Here is a 21,971-nt window from a genome sequence, read left to right as displayed (position 1 = left end):
GTCTTCATGTAATCATATAGAGAGGTAGCAGAGCTGAGCTTGTTATTTATTCACAACTATGTGTAGTGCAAATCTCCCAGGTTAACCTTGTGTGATATCTTAACTGAAAGGTGCATAACATGGACTAATCTCTTTGAATATAATGTATTGTGTCATTATGATAGTACAATTAGTAATCAAGGTATACATAAAGCACAGCACAGCACTCGCATAGCCTGTAAGTTGTAGGTATTAGCACTGAATATTATGATGAGTAGCAGTATTTGTAGGCATAGTAATAGTAGCTTCACAATTACCCGGCCAAGGACACTAAGATGGAGAATTCTCACATGCCCAGGGCTGTAGTGTTGTTGTACCAAGTTCCCAGTTGTGACTTCCACTGGGCTTCTACTCTCGCAGTCGGTGCTGATTTGTACTTCTTTTTGATAGGATGCCAAAGTTGAAAAGCTGTATGCAGAAGCTAGCAGTAAAATGGGATTTGTTCATGATCCAATCTTCTCTTTGCATCACATAAAGCCATATGGCACAGACCCTATGCAAGGGCAGCAGCATCCCTGTTCTGTTCCAGCACCATGCAGTTAGTAAAATTACAGAAGGCAAATGACCTCTATGCGATTAGATGCTAAAGGCTGCCATGTCTAGTCAGGTTGTGCAGCTAAATCACAAAGCTAAAAATTACTATCATCAAGCATGGAGAGGGATTTGTCAGGTAACAATTCTGCACTGCTTGCTGCAGGAATGGAGGGGAGGGAGAAGAGGGGTTCAATGGACGCATCTTTGAAAGAGAAATGGATTTCCATTAAAAATGGAATAGTATGATGGTGTGTGTCATAGCCTTAGGATATCCCTTCCTGGGAAGTCTTAAGAAGAAATATTTAGATATTTTTCCATAGGTATGTACAGTGTAGATATTGTGCCTTGGATCCAGATGTGTTTTCTATAGGATGAAAATCTGAATATTGTACCCTTTTCAGGTGGCATTGTTACAATTTGACTCAAGGGCATCCTGGTGACATTGAGGAAGAGAAATCTTTACTAATATATACTGTAGGAAGAAACAGTACATTTACACATAAACAGCACTCTAATATTCACATAACCAAACATATACTCTACCTCTATATAGACAAATATAGGTATCTACAATAAACAATATACTTATATACATAAACGTATATGTATAAATATCATATAAAATAAATTGAAGTAATATCCATGTGGCCAAACTAAGATGAGAAGTTCAGTTATATGTTATACATTTCCACTATAGAATATAAAAATAAAGCCAATTTCCATAGAAATAATTCACAATGGAATATTTCCTTTCCTAACGAACTTCTACCGGCAATACAGCAGCCTTCAGTGTCTATTGTGCCACCTTTGCTCTAAATATGTCATAATAAGGCAGACAAGCTATCCTCATCCCTATACATTGCCATGCTCACAATGCAAACATTCAGGTGGATTCTCACAACTTGCAGCAGGTTACTTCAAAGCTGCTTTGTGTCTGCAGTCTGAAAACACAATTGTGCTCGAGCGCAGTAGTGGAATCTATTTTTTATGTTATCACAATACTTAAAGCATTACCTAGAGTGGGATTGTGAAATGCAATCAGTCTAGCTAGCTCAGTGTGCTTTAATGCAGATGGAACAAATTGGACATGTAGGGATATGCAGCCATGCCCAGAGAATCAACTCATAATCAAGGCTTGTTTTCAGCAGGACATTTTCCTTTATTAACTTGGAAATCAGTGCTTTTTTAATAACATTATCTCAAAGATTTAACATCACAGAAAAGCTGGAAAAACAAGGAACAGAAATATAACCACAGAATGAAATAAAGATAGGTGCTTCTTGACCCCCTCCCCAATCTCTTCAGACAAATAATGATCTATGCTTTGAGTTGTGTGTTAATCCGGTGGACCAGAGACAGGTACATGTGGTCAGTCGAGGACATTGCTGTCTCTTATTTTGTGTTTGCATGTTCTCATGCTCCCTGTTGTATAGCAGCCACTGTTAGTTACTTATTTCTCTTGCTCTTCATTCTCATCATGCTGCTTTTCAACTGTGCCTCCATCTGCCCCAGACTGTAAGCATATCACCCAAGCCAGCTTGTCACAATATTCAAGACTCTAATGTAGAAATCAGTGGTATAAAAGAAATTCCCTAGAGGATAGAGATTGCATAAGTACAAGTTGAGGCTAGTAGAATAACCAAATGTAACTTCAAGAGCTACTGGTTGCCACTATCAGGTTGACTGGTGGATCACACATGTAATATTTGGCCACTTTTGCACAAACCATGCAGCCATAGTTATATACATGCTATAACTAAAAGGTGTGAGAAAACTAAAGGTCTACATCATATGATCGAAGATTTGTAATGTTTTGAAATAAGTAAGTTTGGCATTTTTTAAATACAATATTTAGATTGATTCAGGCTTGGTGACTGTGATTATCTACTTTTATTATCCATGGCCGCCTTCCTTTTAAAATCAACTTTTAAAACTATGATAATGAACTTTGAAGATTGGGTCCGGGCCAGCACATGGCCCTGAGAGTGTCCCCAGAGGGAGGGTGGAAGTGCTGAGGAAGCAGGAGTGGTGAGACACAGAGGGACTCTGGTAACACCGCCCCCCCCTCCCTTGAGGTTCCCTGGTTTATCATGATGGATTTCCATGGTAGATTTCCAATAAGTGTTGAGCTTGTTAAATATTTAAGCTTTGCTTAAACATCTATAGACACCTTTGTAGAGATCTATTTTTGTTATTCACTTTCTTCCTAAATACAAATAGTCTGTGTAATTCCACTGTTGTTTCTAACATAAATCCTAGGGTGCATTGCTACTGTTAATACTCTCTCTTGTTTAGTCTATACTGCTATATTCACACAACTGTCCTGGGAATGTACATAGGGTGCCTGCAAGATTGTGGCCATATATATGTCACCATAGATGGCAATAGGCACACGGCAGCCGTACGGTGCCACATCATACAAGAGAAAAAGATAGAACATGTTCTATCTTTTTCAGCCTGTATGGCTGTATGCTACAAACTCCCATGGAGAGGTGTGGGGGACACCGTGTGGGAGAAACTGGCTACGACCGGGTGAGCTCACATCGGGCTATGGTCGTGTGAATGCGGCCTTAGAGATAGCAGCGTGAAGGTCGGGTCATATCATATATGCTATATTGTACATAATGAGGAAGTAGCCACAGGACAGATTGCACAGGGAAGAAGAAGGATATCCTAATCTCCTCAGTATATGTAAGAGTCCATACAGCATCCTTCGTGAGACGCATGTCTTAGGAGTTCAATGAAATACAGGAGCGAAGCTGTAGACTGTAGCCACACAGACCTCACATCCAGTATGTGTTACCAGGAAGGACACAAGTGAGAAAAGCCAGAAACTAGAAGCAGGTTATCAACTGTATTTCAGAGAAAAAATATTATTTTCCAAGATGTAACACTGAGGGTCTAAACTTGGGATAGCTATAAATATATGTCTTGTAAAGATCCAACTCTAGGACCGCTTAACCTTTTGAATATCCATTGCTCAAACAACAATTAACTTACAAGGGTTGTCCCAAGGAAGTTATCCCCTATTCACAGGAGATAACTTCCTAATTGGTGGGGGTTGATAGCAATTATGAGAATGAGGATCCTGTTCTAACTAATAAATGGAGCACTGCTGCTCCATTCAGCTTTATAGGAGAAACTAGAGATAGGCGATCCCTTTGCTCTCCAATCTTCGCCCACCCTTCATATGAGCTTGAGCTGTGTGAGCCATATTTGATGCAATGTCATAGTTGGTCTGAGCACTGTCGCAGTGTCTATTACTGCTGAGTAGTGGAGACCAAAGATTAGGACCTCAAATGATCACAGTAAATTCATCATTGTTGTGTGAATTTTGTCTTCTTTACAAGCCCATGACCATCATTATTTTTCTGAAGAGATGGCTAGCACAAGTGAAGATTTTAGTTATACAAGATTTTAGTTATACTCTTTCTGCAGTCTTCATTCATTTGGGCTTAATGTACAACAAGACACAAAATGTAGAATGTAAACAGGCCTTAAGTAACAACTATGTTCAATTGTAGAAACTGCTGAATTTTACCATCTGACCTTCACCAACAAACAGTATGCTAAAATGTAATTCTTTTTCTGGAAGTCTAGCAGTAGTATAAGATTAAACTTGTGATGATCGCTTCTTGTAAAATGATTTCATATAATTAAGACAGTAAAATATTTTGACAGGCAGAGGCAATGTATAAGGACGTGAACCACTAAGGGCATGACAGGGTCAAATTATAATTTATTGCATGACAAAAAGTGTATTTTTGCTCTTATTTGCCAGCCATGCTGGATAATTTATAGAATATCCAAGATTTATGTTGTCTTGTAACATTACTTCAATCTAATGGCACTTACTGTAAGTATATGTAAATAGACAACACTGTTTTCTGCTATTCTGGGTACAGTACACAATTGTTGGTGTCAACATGGTAGACAGACTGTAAGCCTCAGCTTCTTATCATGTTTTGCTGGCTTGCCTTTGCAATGTCCTAGTCCATGTACTGGGGGTTATATTTATAAAAAAATGGTAAACCAACATTTGTGAATGTGATTGTGTGTGTCAAAGTTACATTAGTGGAGTTATAGGATAAACTATAGTGAGACCTGTGGTTGCAAAACATTCCAACTTAAGACCTACCCACGGTGGCAAGATAACGATAACCTGGACAGAATAAGCTTATGGAATGTTCCTATAATGTTGTTTCAATGACCTGTATCTATAATGACAGATGTAATTCACAAACATTATGGAGCACACTTAATAAGCACATGTGCTGTTTGCCTGTGTGTTTGCACATCATTTCTGCTGGACTTTGCATTTTAAATATGCTGCACTGGAGCACTGGAACCTCCCCTTCAGTGCAGAAATTTGTATCGGTCATGTGCGACATGAACAGTTTGCACCTAAAAACGTGCAAAGTCTGACAGAAAACTGGGACATGGTCCTTAGTAACTGTGCCCATATATATCTTTGAACAGAGAGCCCTATAGGCCTATATTTTAATACACATTGGGGCTCATTTACTGCACTTTCATCTAGTCTCCCAAATATTTCTGCTTTGCGCCGAATTGCCCCAGGATTTTGGTGCACGCGATCGCATTTTGGCACATCGTCGCCGGCTTGCACGCGGCAGAAATTGGGGGGCGTGGCCGTCGGACAACCCAACGGATTATGACAAACCGCGGAATTTAAAAACAGATTTGTGTGGCAAGATCAAGCACTGAGGCCCGTTCCACACTTGCGAGTGTGATGCGATGAACTCGCATCACACTCGCAACACATGCTGCCGGGAACGCACGGGCCGAATGCTGCACCGCGGGAGTGAACTCAGCATGTCAGTTCACTCCCGCGGTGCAGCGTTCAGGCCACGCGATCCCGGCAGCATGCGTTGCGAGTGTGATGCGAGTTCAGCGCATCACACTCGCAAGTGTGGAACGGGCCTAACATGCACCAGGAAGAAGTGAATCGTGCTGGACCTGAATCCTCGTTGGACAACGCACCACGGGATCGCGACGGGACCGGCTAAGTAAATCTGCTCTATTGTGATGTTGTTAATATATTCTTTGGACACATTAGTTCATTGCTGGATACACCATGTGATCAGTCTCCTTTTTTGGGAGAACTTCTTGCCAAAACAAAAGGCAGGACTTGGCTCTTCAGTAATATCATAGAGCAGTGATGACAAAACTTTTAGAGACCAGATACCCAAACTACAACCTCAACGCACGCATCTGTCACACAATGCAAACATAGCAAATAAGAAGTAAATTATCACTCCCTGGTTTGTTATAACTTTTAACTATATCTGCTTCCTGAAGACACCAATGAAGTAGAAAGAAAGTGGAGAAAATTGGTGTATCATTGGTCCAGGAGAAAAAGCTTCAGTGATAATCTCTGTCCACACTTTCTCCAGTAGTTCCACACAGCCCAGGATGTGTCACTTCCTTGGATCATGGAGGACTTAAAGAGGACCTTTCACCACCTCACACATGTGTAGTTTATGATACTATCCTGTAGGGGCGGTAGGCGTCACATTTGTGCTTACACAGAAATTGCATCACGCTTACGCTTAAGAGGCTTTTGCTTCACATTTATGCTTATGCAGTGTTTGCATCACGTTTGTTCTTATGAGGCTTTTACGTCACGTTTAAGCTTACGCAGTGTTTGCATCATGTTTGTGCTCATGCTGCGCTTTCGTCACGTTAACGCTTATGCTTTGGATCACGTTCCCGCTGCAATTATGTCACATTTACACTTACGCTGCTTTTGTGTTACGCTTACACCGTGTTTGCATTGCGGTTATTCTTTCGTGCCGTTTGTGTCACGTTACGCTTACACTACTTAATTTGCGTCACAGTTATACTTCTCTCTTTTTGCGGTACACTTTTGCCTATGTGCCGTTGGCTCACATTTATGTATGCATACGCACCATTTGGGATTTGTAGCACATTTACGTGTATGTAGCGTTTGAGGTGCGTTTACACATATGCAGATTTTCCGTTTATGTGGCATTTGTGTTGTGTTTTAGCTTATGTGGTATTTACCTTTGCGTCATGTTTATGCTTACATAGCATTTGCGTTTATGTCGATTTTGACTTGTGTTTTTGCTTATGTAAACGCTGCTTGCATTTACGGCACATTTACATTTCCTTGCCATCATGTATGCGTTTACACTTACATTTACATGCCATTTTATTTATGTTTTGTTTGCATTGTGTTTACACTTATGTGGTTTATCAGTCCTGTTTGAACTTATGTTTACATAGCGTTTGCGTTTCACTGCATGCGTGTTTACCAATGCGTGTAACATTGCATTTAAGTAAACATTGTGTAAACGCAATGTCAACAGATTATTAGAATGTGTGTGAACATGGCCTTTAGATGCACATAGAGAAATCACATCTCACCACTGACAGTATGAGAGTAGATTAGCATAAGACACGCCCCTAGCTCCTCCTCTCTGACAAAACACAGATTATAATGGTCAGATCTTGGGACTAATAACTCCGCAACCGTAGGGGTAGTGAGGTAGTGAAAGGTCCTCTTTAAGTCCTGTTTGGTGTACTCTGCTTGGGTGACAGCCTAGGTGCCCACCGAGAGGGCTCTGAGTGCCAACTCTGGTACTCATGCCATAGGCTCACCACTGCTGTCACAGAGAAATCAATGTATCTGTGACAAGTAACTTAAAAATATAATCTCACCAATGTACACCCTTTAAACAATTTGTGCTGCTTTTAAATGGTCATTTAAGCCCTTTAACCATGGGGTCTGGAGCTTCAGAAGTTGCACCTGCCCAAACAAAGTGGAGCAGAATAAAAACTACTGTAAAATAATTTTTAAGTAAAAAGATGATTAGAAAGACAAGTTGAACTCCACAGAGATCCAAACATCTATGCACAAGATACAATATGGCAGGTTCTCCCAGCTGCCCCAATAACCTTTCACTGCAGTTTTCACAGAAATAATTAATCCCAACATCCCTACTACTGCCTTGCAATTTGTCATGTTTCCCAAATTTTTATTTTTATCTTTATGCAAATGAGCCAATCAGTGCATCAAGGATGTGCAACTACTGGTGCTTATGCGACTCACCACCACCCAGCAATAGTACAGCTTACCAGTCTTTGTTGGCAAGCGGACAGACTGAGCCTGCTGAAGCATAGATGGAAGCTATAACAGTGGGTTGTAAGTTTGTGGCGCACAGATAATTGATTTGGCGCACAAACAATAAGGTTTAGAACTTTCTCCCCATTCATGAAGGTGAAATAGAACTCCCTGGACTTGCTTTTAGCTGCCAAAAATTGCGCCACAAAAGAAGTCGGAAAAACAGAAGCGCTTGAAAAGTGTCAAATACACAAGCGGCGCCACAATTTTGAGCCTAAAAAAAGAACAAGTCTTGAGTGGCAGAAAAACACCAATATTTGTGGCTCACCAAAATCACCAGGTTTTTTCTGGGAAAGAGCTTTCTACAAAGAAAACAAACTATCCAACAGTAAGTGTGAAGGATGAAACATCCAAAGGAGATAAAATGAAAGCCTGTTAGGTAATAAGTGAGCTTATAAAAGATCCAATGCAATTATAAAGAATTATTGCCCACGAGATAAACATAGATATAAAGTTACAAAACTGGTACCAGAATTGCATTTTTAGCAGCAGGATCATAGCAGAAGTAACATATACTGTAGGTCTGTAGGCTGTTTGCCGTATTCTTGTAGTTCCCATATATACTCCTCTATATCTATATCACCGGACTATTAGCTGTATGTATCCTTATGTGTAAACCAGCCACATTAATCTTAATATTCCCTTTAGACCTGCATGCTAAAATTGTAATGATTTTGTTGGAGCATTACTGATAATAATGTAACATAAGGGACTGGCTATTTCAGTAATTCCCTCATGCATTATTTAATATGACCCTAATGTGGAGTTCCACTTCAAGAATGATTGCCTTGCTATAAAATGATTGTGAATAAAGTCATGTGCCTTTAGAGAAATCATGTAATAGACTACTGTATGTCCCCTTGTAGATGCCCGAAGACACATACTGTATTTGTTGGCCTCACCGTGTACAGTAGAATGAGAGCCATACTGTAACAAATGAGCAAGCACATTGTCAGATAGGAATCAATTTCATTTCTATCCACTAAGGGACACTATTGCTAGTCAATTTGATAACATGTCTCTACATATATATATATATAGGCAGTCCCCGGGTTACATACACGTTAGGTTCCTTGGGTTTGTACTTAAGTTGAATTTGTATGTAAGTCGAAACTGTATATTTTATAACTGTAGATCCAGACAATATTTTTGCCCCACTGACAGTTGGAGTTTCAAATTTTGGACCAAGGATTATCAATAAAGCTTCGTTACAGACACCTTACAGCTGATTATTGCAGTCTGGGACTATAGTAAAGCATCCAGAGAGCTTCACCAGAGGTCACAGTGGGTAGAGGGGTCCGTCTTTAACTAGAGGTCATCTGTAAGTCGGGTGTCCTTAAGTAGGGGACTGGCCTTTATATCTTTGTTCATCTAAATTAATTAAGCTAAAAAATACAGATACACAACAAAAATACAAATATAAATAACCATTGTAATGCGATGTGAATATCAGCAGTACCACATATACTCACCAGGTGTTGGTGTGCAGACCCTCCACATTGACATAATAACTTAGACGATTGGATCAACCCCTTATCTACGCACCTGTTTTCCACATTAATGATTAATATATTTTTTCATTTTTTTTCACCAATGCCTTCTTCAAGCTATAACTTTTAGTTTTGTTTTTGGTCACTTATGGGTCTCATTTTTATTCAGGACAAAATGTTGCTTTGTATGCTGTGCATTATATTTTAAAAAGAACACAAATCTGACATTGTTTTTTCTTATAAAAATGTCTGCCTTTATTGTCAAACCTAAATAGCATAAAAACTTTTTCTCTGGGTCAATACGCATACAGCAAAACAGCGATACCATATGTATAGTTTTTTTTTTTCCATAATTGAATACTTTAGGAGGAAAAAAGCTTGCTACCTTCCATGCCCATTTTTCACATTTTTCTTATGTGGCTGTGCGAGGGCTTATTTTTTGTGAAAAAAAACCTGTAGTTTTTATTTGTGCATAAACGTCTTTCATCACGGTTAAGATAATTTTTTGTAAGATGGATGATTAAAAAATGTCAATTTGGTAATTTTTGTTTTATTAAGCATGTTGTTATACAGGATAAATAATGTTATAGTTTTGTAGCCTGAGTTGCTATGGGTGGGGAGGTACAAAATGTGTGACATTTTCCTTTTTTTTTATTTTTGCAATTTTATTTAGACTTTAATTTTTTTTTTAATAAAACTTTATTTTTTTTTTTTACATTTTTTTATTTTAATTTGTCCAACAAGGGAGCACTGACATGAGATAATTTGATCTCTTATACATTGTATTGCATTACTTATATAGTGCAGTACATTTTAACATCTTTGACCTTCACTGGATCCCGGGCTGACATGCAACACTATCAGAACCCCAAAATTGCAGCTGCGGGTTGCTGATGGAGGGAAGAGGGAGCTCAATCCCCCTGCACCACTTAGACACTGCGTCTAAGGGGTAACATACTCGGGATCTGAGCCTTTCTTATTCCGGGTGTTAGTAGCGGGACCGGGCTGTGGTTTTACATCCAACCCCCTAAAACAGCAGGACCCCAAGTCCTGCAGTCTTTGTTTGATTTGGCATCATGGAAAGGTGTTGCATCAGAAGAGGTACCCTGTATTACCCCCATAAAAAGCCCACATGGTGGACATTGGGTTAATGCACAATGGCGGACAAGGGGTTAAAGCCCAGATGTCAACAGCCAGACTGTTTTCCTACCTGAAATTTGAGGTTTTATAAGTATATATCTCCTCCAAAATAATTGTAGTGTGTGGACAGTGACATATTTAAACATTTGTTTTCCTGTATTATTGTCTTATAATTTGTCTTGTGCAAAAAAATTCTGGAACAGGACTAGAAATACAGTGAAAGCTTGCAATTACTTCTAATTATTGTAATTAGTTTCCAATTATATGTGTAGCCATTACAGTTATAACCTGTGAGCTACTTCTTTTTATGTATGTTTGCAAAAATATTTCTCTTTGTTTTCAGCTGTAAATGTGATGTTTTGCCATGCCATCTTTTGGTTGGTTTTTCCTCTTTTGTACAATGCTGCAGAATTTGTTGATATGATATAAAGTTTATCAAATTTACTGCTAAATTAAGAAATAGAAAGTTGGCCTAAAAAACTTTTAAAGAAATCTCCCATCAAAATCAAGCATGATTAACTATGGGCACTCACTCATAGGTCCCGATTACCACCGTCACGGTATCTGGATTTATTAGGTGCCCCTGGTTTATAATGCTTGGTTTTGCATTGTCGTTGGACTGTCAGACAGATTACACTCAGCTTTATTTATATAATGTAGAAATGCAAAGGAAAAGAATAAAATGTTATCGACATTCCCACAACTTAAAATATGTTCCATTCAACTGTGTACTGTGTCAACAAACATTTTTCTTATGTCACGCTAAGGCGCCTTTCCCATGAAGATTGTGGGGACCGATATCTGGCAGCACAAATTGCGGCAAGATATTGGTCCCCATAGATGCCAATAACACCACTGCTTATCTACTTTTTAATTACTGTAATAAGTCTTAAAAGATGGTTCGATTCAGGAGCTAAGTGGATTCTAAAGGCACCATGTTTTTGCTGTATGGCAAGGACCCAGCAGCAATGTCTTTGATTGGAGATAACTCTAACCCCTCAGATGCTGTGGAATGATGTGACTGTTAATATTACTGTTTACAAATAAGTACATATAGGAAATTCCCACAAACATGTTTGGTATTCCTGAATTTGAAATTCCTTTTATTAAAATATACAACTATTTATTAAATAAGGAAATTCTGTAATTATTCAATTACCATTTATTTACAACTTTGATCTCCAGAAAAATTTCATGAAGTGAGTTTAAAAAAACAAAAATTCCCCAAAGTGGCATAGCCAAAAACGGTTTTATAAACTCTGTGCATTAAATATCTCTATAATTCAGTATCCCACTGAATCAAATTGATATCATTATTACTCCAGAGTGTAAAAAGAAACTCTTTAAATAGGGTATTTTTAAAAAATTTTTGAGGATGAGGAATTCAAAAATGTTGGCTTGGACCCAGTAGGTCAATAGAGTAGAATAAAATAGAATACAATAGTCACTAAGTCAGTCACTGGGCAATGACTTCTCCTACTCAATGTTAGAACACACATAGCATAGATAGGATACATATCAAAATTTCACTCAATTCGGTCAACTTGATGATTACAGAAATACAAATTAGGCTCAATTCACACCAGGGTAAGGGGTTTCCATTACTCTTTCCATTTTAGAAAACTAAAAATGAAATGTGAACAGAATGGGACCCATTTACTTACATTGCCACTCAAGTTCACAGAAAGTTTATTGTCTGTGGATAATGCTGCATGCGGCCATTCACTAAGACTGTGCGCAGGATAACCTGCATGTGTCGCTTCCCCGCTCAGGTCTGACAGAGTTCACCATCTTTTTTGTGGTGCATCTTTAAAATAGGGCGTGCAACATAATTTCAAAGTTAAATAAGGCGCTCAGTCCAAATCACGCTGACGGCACCGACGGCACGCCCCCTGATATGTGTTGCATGGAAGCCATCGCAGCAGCACCACATAAAGCGTTGTGTGTGCCACAATCCTAGCGCACACTTCTTAAATACCTACGTATTAGGCATGAAGAGCGTGAACAGTCCGACTAAAGTGTGTTGCAAAGCCCTTAGTAAATGTCCCCTAATATCTTCCGTTCCCATTGACTTCCATCTACTTAAGGTTGCCCTCTGTTACAATTTTGGTGTAACAACGGGAAAAAAAGACCAGATACTTTATTCATAATAGAAAAGAGGAATAGAACTTGTCAAATAGAGGTGTGAACTAAACCTTACTGAAACATCTGATACGAAATTCAAAAATCCAATAGATCTCAAAATCTAATCTTTAATTTTCCACTTTTACATACATAACGTATAAGATTGCACTCATTGCTGTCTGAGTATTAAGCATCAAGGTTGTTATATAAAGGTTTCAGAAGACATTTTCCTTCAGTTTCTTAATGTTAATAACATAATACAAGGGCACCACTGTGTCCAAGGTTACGTCTAATCCCTTTACAAAGTCAAGTGAAATTATGGATATAAAATAACTTATTTTGCTGTTTGCATGTTTGAAGGCCATAAGTGATGTCTTATGATAAGTTTATATAAAGGGTTATAATATATCCACGTTGAATGTCAAATTTTAACCTAAATGCTTTGGTATTACAACATTGGGGCAGATTTACTTACCCGGTCCATTCGCGATCCAGCGGCGCGTTCTCTGCGGTGGAATCGGGTCTGGCCGGAATTTATTAAGGCAGTTCCCTTCAGGTGGCCATCAGGTGGCCATCAGGTGGCGTTGCTGTGCTGAAGTCCGCTGGAATGCCCTGAAATTCACCGGCCTATTCCTAGTGAAGGTTAGTGCAATTTTCGCAACACATTTTTTTTTTAAATGCAGCGTTTTTTCCGAATCCGTCGGGTTTTCGTCGCTTGCATGCCGGCGCCGTTGCGCCAAAATCCGATCGCGTGCGCCAAAATCCCGGGGCTATTCAGGGAAACTCTGCGCAAATCGGAAATATTCGGGTAACACGTCGGGAAAACGCAAATCGGGCTCTTAGTAAATTACCCCCATTATTCTTTATGTGCTTGAGCAAGTAGGTTACTGTAAAGCAGTTTTTTACACCTTTCATGATCCCATGACATGTTTTTTGGAAATAAGTAAATAAGTGTACCCCAAGTATAATAGGATCCCCTATATCTCTTCTACTCCTATGCTCATTAAATAAGGACACTGAAAAACTATCCTCAAGTTTTAGATTTTTTGGTAATTTTTTGGTAGATGAAATGAGTAATGGAATGGTAATAATTTCAGACCAGCTAGAGAATGTGCGGTTTGAACATCCCCATTTACATTCACATAGAATATGTGAATATTTTCCAGTGGAAAAAAGGAATATACTGAGTTATCTCCTTTAAAGTCAAAGCACAGCAGGGACTTTCTTTCCTACAAAGTTTGGGAACTAAGCAGGTCTTATTTAAAGTAATTGCAGTAAATGTAAAGCTATACATTTAGGGGCTTATATTATATATGCAGGCAGTCCCCGAGCTACGTACAAGATAGGTTCTGTAGGTTTGTTCTTAAATTGAATTTGTATGTAAGTCGGAACTGTATATTTTATAATTGTAACCCCATCAAAAAATGTTTTGGTCCCTATGACAAACTTTTCAGTTGTCAGAAAAACCAGGATTAACAATAAAGCTTAATTGCAGACACCTTTGATAACTGTTATAGCTGTTTATTCTAGCCTGGGACTAGTAAATTGCCAAAATCCAGAGGTCCGTTTGTAACTAGGGGTTGTCTGTAAGTCAGGTGTTCTTAAGTCAGGGACTGCCTTCATATTGGTATGTTATACTTAGAATTTAGAGACCCATACATACAGTATAAACAATTACTGTTGAGTAGTATATTATATACTATAATGAACTGGAAAAAAATCCATATACAGTTACTCCCCCACTAACTAAGTATTGTGTTAACTAGAGAATAAGTAAGGGCCCTGTGCAGAATAATCGGTGTCCCATACCAGTACCTTCCCAATACTAAGAATGCTGTATCAATGAGGATTGTCACAATTTTAATATTCCCTTTGAATACAATTTTTACAAGGTTATTTGTAAATGTGTCTCCCATATGGAACTATAGAAGATGCCCAGTTTGTAGCTTCAAAAAATCTCAGCATAGTAGGGTTAACCTCATTCTGTCCAGATGAGAATATAGTATTGTTATAGGAACCAATCAATGCAATGCTTTCATTTCTTAAGAAAACTGTAATTGGTTTTCATTGGGAATAAGACTGGGAACATATTTAGTGTCATTCTGTTTTATCAGCTAAAAACCCAAAGAAGTTCATTAAATGAAGATATATATTAAATGGTAACAAGGCTTCGGGAAATAGGTTTACTCTAATGTTATCTGTCATCAATGACGCTAGTCTCAGCTGATTGGCCTGATGTTACCTGGACGGGATCGGATTCTATTATGTGTCCTACTGGAATTGGCTTTCAGATGAACCAGGAATTCCCACCCATCAGAGTAGAGTAGGAGCACACATAAGAATACCACATTGGCATGGCATGGTTATACACATAATCGTCGCACACTGCTATGGGAACATTTATGTAGTTAGTCAGAATGGAAAAAAGAAAGACGATTCGAGAAAGGTAGGAACATGCATTGACTACTTGTGATCTAACATACTTATTAAAATGAGGCCAAGCATAATAGATTATCCTAGTCATTCTATAATGAGTTTAGACCAGTGAAAGTTTCTCTAGATATCTTGACTTTGTTGAACAAAGAGAGCATTATAAAGCCCCTGACAACGACCCAACGCGGGTCAGATTGATGAAGGTCGGTGGCTAGTGAAGAACTTGTGTAATAGTACCCAGTTTATTATTAGGGTCATTTTTTGAATTCTATTGACCATTTGCCCGTCGAGTCACTATTACGTTTAATTGTTTAAGAAATATCATGTCATAAACAATGGTCAGCATTGTTATGCGACAATTATGTCTAATAAGTAAAGGGTGGTGAATAAGAATAGACAAACAATTCACAAGAGAAGGCTGGCTAAAAATTAAACTATACCTGCCATTGTTTTAGATCTATACACCCAAAAGAAAAAGAATTTCATGTATTAATCTATCACAGCCTGAGATACAAAGGGGGAGATTTATCAGAGGTGTCTGATTGGTTGACATGGGCAACTAGAATAGTTTAACCTCAGACACTTCTGATAAATCTCCCCCTTTGTGTGGTGCCCTTCAATTCTCATAGTGGAAACACCTTTTTTCAGCACTATCCAAATTTATTTTTTATTTTGGATTAAAACAAGAATTAAGGTTAAATTTAAGTGTTTTCTATTTCATTCAGAGAAATTCATTAATTCAGTGCAATAGAAATAGGTTATATTTCAATGGAAGTTTGAAATATTGCAGTTGATTGGTTGGAATAAACATTAGTAAAAGTTAAAGGGATTGGCCACTTTAACTCATGTTTTTTTGTAATGTGTGTGTAAGTGTGGGGGATATCACCTCACCATCCAGACATTCCTGTCCATGAAATGACTGCAGATGGATGGTCATATGAGTCTATGAGCAATTGTCCTGCCAGGACCTTAAACTTATAATTATAAATGAGGTCTTGGAAGGGTGATTGATCATGGACAGATAGAGATCACATGACCCTCCATCTGCAGCCATTTTATGGACAGGAATCTCTGGTTGATGAGTTAAAAGACAGAAGGCTTCACTTTACATTTTAGGAAAGCAGAGCATAAATTTAAATAAATGTGTATTGGTTAATTACCTAGCATCCTTCCCCCAACAAATAATACAAAAACATGAGTTAAAGTAGTCAGCCCCTTTAAGGGGTTCACAAAAGTGTTTATGGAGGTTCAAACAGAAGATTTTATTGAATTTATGCTGCTGGTGGAGCTTGTGCCCGCTTAACAACAAATTCTTATTATGCGATGTAGGCAGCAATGTGCTCTGACTACAGTACCAGTTGTAGTGTGTTGTGTCATTGTAATTTGGGTATACTACATGGATTAGGTGGCAATGTCACCCTAATAATTATTATAGAAGGAAATTGCTTACTTTTGGGTCCAGGAAAAATCCTTTTTCAACACAATTTAATTTACAATTCTATATCTATGAGAAAAAGTACTGTTTACATAAGAATTTTGTTGGCGGCCTCTGCAGAAACATGCCTCATGTCTTAAGTAGAAGGCTTTGCCGAGCAGGCCCCTGTTGTGTAGGTAGAAAGTTGCTGGGAAGAGATAAGCATATCAGGCACTTTTCATGAAGAGCATGTAGCCATGATATCTAAGTGGCTTGTGAATATGAATGCATCAGGCAAAATACAGCAAAAATATGAAATACATCTGAGTTCTTTTATCCAGCAAATGTCTTTTACATAAACATTGTGTATTTTTCTATTCAATCAATTTCATTCCCAATTTCATGGAAAAAAAATGGTAAAACAAACCCAAAATATTTTTAATTATTTATTATATTTCTCATTGTTTTGTATCCTCTGACCAGAGATTATTTATATGCAGAGAGATGATTTCATTAGAGGTTCGGGTCCAGGATTGTCTCAACAACCCCCTGCAATTGAAGGGTTATTCCAGGAATAAGCATAATTCATATTCAAACAGGGCATTGAAATGTAAGCTAATATGTAATTCGTTTTTATTTAAAATTTTGCTCCCCTTAGCAGAAAAATGTTGTGGACATATACTGTGTTGAGGAATTAAAGGGAACCTGTCACCAGGAGACCCATTTTTTTAGCACTCCCCCAGTCCCCACAGAGCATAGTACATACGCTGCCAAAGTGTTTTTGTATAAAAAGTAGGTTTTACAGAAAAAAAGATATGTTATATTGTACCTTTCATTAGCATCTGCTGTGTGACTAGGCAGTTGCCAAATGGGAGGGGCTGGAAAGGAGCAGTTCCCCCCCACCCTTGGGGAACAGCTACTCCATGTGACCTTTTCAAAAATATGAAAACACCCATCACTTGGCTTAGCGACGCCCCCTGCTCCTCTACAGCCAATCCAGAGTGTGGGGAGTTATTCATATATTTGAAAAGGTCACATGTTTCCCATGGGTGGGGGGGGCTGCTCCTTTCCAGCCTCTCCCATTGGGCAACTGCCCATTGGGCAACTAGCCACAAAGCAGATGCTAATGAAAAGTACAATATAACATATCTTTTTTTCTGTAAAACCAATTTTTTATACAAAAACACTTTGGCAGCGTATGTACTATGCTCTGTGGGGACTTGGGGAGTGCTAAAAATGGGTCTCCTGGTGACAGGTTCCCTTTAAAAAGCTGCTGGCCCTTTAATCAGTCTTGTGTCCCTGTGGAGCAGAAACAGGACAGAAGATGGCCGCTGGTCACCTGTCCTGTACCTGCCTGGTAAGGTCATATGATCATCACTATATTTGGCTGTGGTCAGTTGGTTGCAGGGCATCCAATATGGCCAGTGTTGTGGTGAGAGGCCATCTCAGTGGGGAAATGATCAATTGTGGCAGTTATATGCATAATCCCTACGTTAAGATGTAGCCAGTTTTTGCAGTGCATCCAGTATGGCCAGTGTTGTGGTGAGAGGCCTTCTCAGTGGGCAATGTACCATGATGGCAATTATACACATCATTTAAATTTCTGTGGACGTAGGAATTTTAATGCCTCTGTTGACTTTGCCAGCAGTATTTAAACAGTTAACACCCGCCATTGGTGGCAGCACCAATTGTGGGTGTTACTGGTGGGTGTTCGGATCCTGAACAGATTGTTCATTACTTCTTCTTGAATTACAATACAGGGTTCCCTTTCAAATGGTTCCCCTAAATCATAAGGAGGGCACAGGCAGCAATGCCTTTGTGCTGCCAGCATCCTGTAATCAATAGTATGTGCATCTTAAAGAGAGGGGAATATTATGACTACCTAAGTGTCTTATACCTTTATATAGTCCACTTGTTATATAGCACATTGTTGGAAGTATCTGACTTGTTTAGGAAATGGGGTAAGTGTGGAGGAGGAAGGGGGACCGGTTTTGGGAGTATTGATCTTTAAGTTCTTGTGAGGATGGCCCTCATCCTATTGTTTCATATGACTGTTATTACTCTGTAATGTCTTACATTATTTGTATGTACTGTGGATATGCAGAGAAAAAGGGAGAGGGACAGAGAGAAACAGAGCTACCTAGTGTGAGATTATCCTTGGTTAGTTCCGGGGTACTCTTGAGTAGGAGGTGCTCTTGAGTGAGATTGGGTACTCACCTTTGCTAGTTGTGCTAGAGACAGGCACAACATTGGGTCAGGCATATGTGATGGGTAACCTCTGCCGCGTCCCACCCTCATCCCAAGGTTGGATAACAAGGGCGTATAGTAAATGGGCTGGAGGGTAGATTACTGGTTGTACCACCCTATGTGTTAAAATGGGACATCAGAAAGGCACTGGTCCTCAGGGGTAAAAGGTTTCCTTTTATTAAGAGATATTTTGGACAACACGTTTCGCACTACAACAATTGCTTCCTCCGGTCTAGGCTTGTTGTGCTGGAGTGGTGCTGAGGACTGTGCTGTGCCTAGTGCTGTGCCTGAGGACCAGCGCCTTTCTGATGTCCCATTTTTACACAAAGGGTGGTACAACCAGTGACCTACCCTCCAGCCCATTATTTGTATGTGTTTCTCATAATCTGTAAAGGCCTATAGAATTTGATGGCACTACATAAATAAAGATTTTTATTATTATTGTTAATATTATTATTATTACAGAAAAGAAAAATGGAAAATTAGACATTTTACTTTAATAAGATATATTACTAAGTTTAAGAAAAATATGAAAATGACAGTAACTTTTTCACTTTATCCGTATGCAAGAGATTTGTAGATGTGTATCATAAAAGCTCAGATTACTATAAAGCTCTGTTAAGAAGTTTATCCTCACAGAATTTTGGACCCACAGTTTGCATGATTACATGATTCTGTCTAAAACTCTTGGCACTTCTCATTTCCATAAGCAAGATGCAGACATGTTTTACCAATATCAAATACTTACATATTGGGTAATGCTTGTGACTACCATGCTCTTGTTTTAATAATTCGTGCAAATACAAAAATATTTGACAATGTTGTGTGGCCTTTCATCATACAATCAAATTTACTGTATATACTTGAGCATAAGCCGACCCAAGTATAGGCCGAGGCCCCTAATTTTACCCCAAAAAACAGGGAAAAGTGATTGAGTATAAGCCGAGGGTGGGAAATGCATTGGTAACAGCCCCCCAGTATATAAAGAGGCAGCCCCCAGCAATATACAGCCAGCACCCTGAAGTATACAGCCTGCCAACCCCCTTTAGTATACAGCCAGCCCCCTTTAATATACAGCCAGCCAGCCTCCTTTAGTAGCCAGCCCCCAATTTGCCCAGCACTTTAAAAAAATAAACTTACATACTCACCTTCTGGTGGTTTCGATGTTCAGTTCTCCACAATGCTCCTCTTCCATATTCTCCGCGATGCTTCGGTCACCACGGCTCCTCATGCCTGCTGTAACAGCCGGAAGAGCCGTGGCACATTGATGACGTCATAGTATGCGCTGGCAGAGTGCATGGCCCTTACAGCAGACAGAAGAATAGCCGCTGGGACTGGAGGATCACCAGAAGAGAAGACAGAAGAGGAGCCGTGCCGACATCGGGGACCTGCATCGAGCCTCGGGGAGAGTATGTAAGTTTTTTTTAATTAACTCGTGTAAAAGCCGAGGTGAGATTTTTCAGCACATTTTTTGTGCTGAAAAACTCGGCTTATGCACAAGTATATATGGTATTCACTTATATTAAATACATTTAACTTTTTTACCAATTTAAGAATAATTTTAGTGATGTGTCATAATAATGCAGACTTCTTTTTTAACTGCATAGTACAGTACATCAATGTCAATGACTAATATGATATCTTATGATGCGCCTCCTGCATATTAATGCTCTGTTTGCTCACTCATGTGCACTTAAGATAGAAACACAGTTTTTTGTGATTACAAGATAGCAACACTTGCTACAATATATCTGTAGTAGCTTCTTCATTGTGTGAAAATATTGATTTTAGCATCATCTAGTTGTTAGCAGCTATTTAAGAATACTGCTTTCTCAGAAACTCAGTGGTTTCACAGCGGAGACCACATATATGACTGCATTTTGCATAACACACAAAGCTTTCTGATAGGAAAAACATCCATTAGCAAAGTAACAAGCTTTGATGTTACAGTCATTAGGTATCCCATAGCGCAGGTGGCTGGTATACTTCCAGGTGAGAGACTAAGCCACTTCCCTGGATCCTCTTTCTCAACTACTTGATGCCACCACTTTTGAGAAACTGCAGCTTGCTGCCTCTTTGCCCTCTCATATAATTTATTTGGTTGCGGGGAGGGGCAGTGGACTCCTTGCCCCACTTTTCCAAAAGTTGGGAAAGAGAGCTTGGTTCTGACAAACAAGACTTCTATCTTCTGCCACCAGCAAGAGATTAATAACAAAGTACTCAACCAATGGTACAGCACGCCAGTAAAACTGTCCAAAATCCTCCCTGAAGTACCTGACACTTGTTGGCGATGTGGAGACGCCGAGGGATCCATTCACCACATATGGTGGGAATGTGTCCAAAATGCTCCCTGAAGTATGGGAATGTGGGCTGGTGCGAGAGCTTTGGAAGTTTATTTTTATTTAATGATCTTTGCCATAGGGAAATTAAACCCTCCTTGAAGTTGTTGCCCTGTCCCTGTTTCCTGGTCCTATCTCAAATCACAAAAAGGCTATGTTGCGCCATTTTATTATGGTCATGAGGCAGATAAATACCCACTTGTGGAGTATCAATCTTCTGAAGCCCTTGCCTGGGTACAGTGGATAGAAGCCCTTGACTCAATGACGTACATGGAAGAACTGCGGCCTGGCGACAGCTGTATACATAAGGCATTTCATGAAACATGGTTCCCTGGCTTGTATTAAGAAATGTATCTGCCACAGAGGTCTGATTGACTGCTAGCAGCTCCACGTCCAAGGTAGGTTCCTTCCTCAATTACCTCCCCTACCTAACTTGCCTCTCCCTTTTCCTCCCATATGTGTCTTGTCTGCCTGTCTTTTTGTTGTCTTCCAGTTATATAGTTATTGTTGATAATTTTTGGTTGGTTCCTAATTCGTATGTCTGCAACTGTCCTATTCAGACATCATTTTACTCATTGCACGAGCCACTGCAAATATTGTCTATTTTCCCTTGTTACATGCATAAATGCTTGGAATATGAATCCACATATTAAAGGAAATCTACCAGCAGGATCAAAGTTTGTAAACCAAGCACACGTGCATGCTGGTGTGGGCCCCCTCTAGCAGGATCTGCTCTTCTTTTAGCTTCTTATGTCCTTTTTTTTTTTACAAAAGAAGGATGTAAAAAAATATGCAAATGAGCCTGCAGGTTCCTCAGATATTGATTGAACCTGGAGCACCTCAGGCCCATTTGCATAAATTTGAAAGTCTTTTTTCTTAAACAAAATGGCATAATGAGCTCAAAGAAGAGCAGGTCCTGCCAGAGGGGGCACACACCTACATCTATGTGTGCTTGATTTACGATTCTTAATCCTGGTGGTAGCTGTCCTTTAAAACCATAATAAAGCTTTCAGGTGACCACATTAAGAGTAATAATGTCAACCCAA

General features: G+C 39.2%; 1 long non-coding RNA gene across 3 annotated transcripts in view; it reads left to right on the top strand.

Annotated features, from left to right (window-relative positions):
* Window positions 1-21,971, top strand: part of LOC140122239 (uncharacterized) — a 42,156-nt gene that overhangs the window by 2,065 nt on the left and 18,120 nt on the right. The window lies entirely within an intron of this gene.

The sequence above is a fragment of the Engystomops pustulosus genome, chromosome 3 (genome assembly GCF_040894005.1).
Source record: "Engystomops pustulosus chromosome 3, aEngPut4.maternal, whole genome shotgun sequence".
NCBI classification, from domain to species: Eukaryota; Metazoa; Chordata; class Amphibia; order Anura; family Leptodactylidae; genus Engystomops; species Engystomops pustulosus.
The sequence above is the reverse complement of the archived record's forward strand: the minus strand, read 5'-3'. Positions and strand labels throughout refer to the sequence as shown.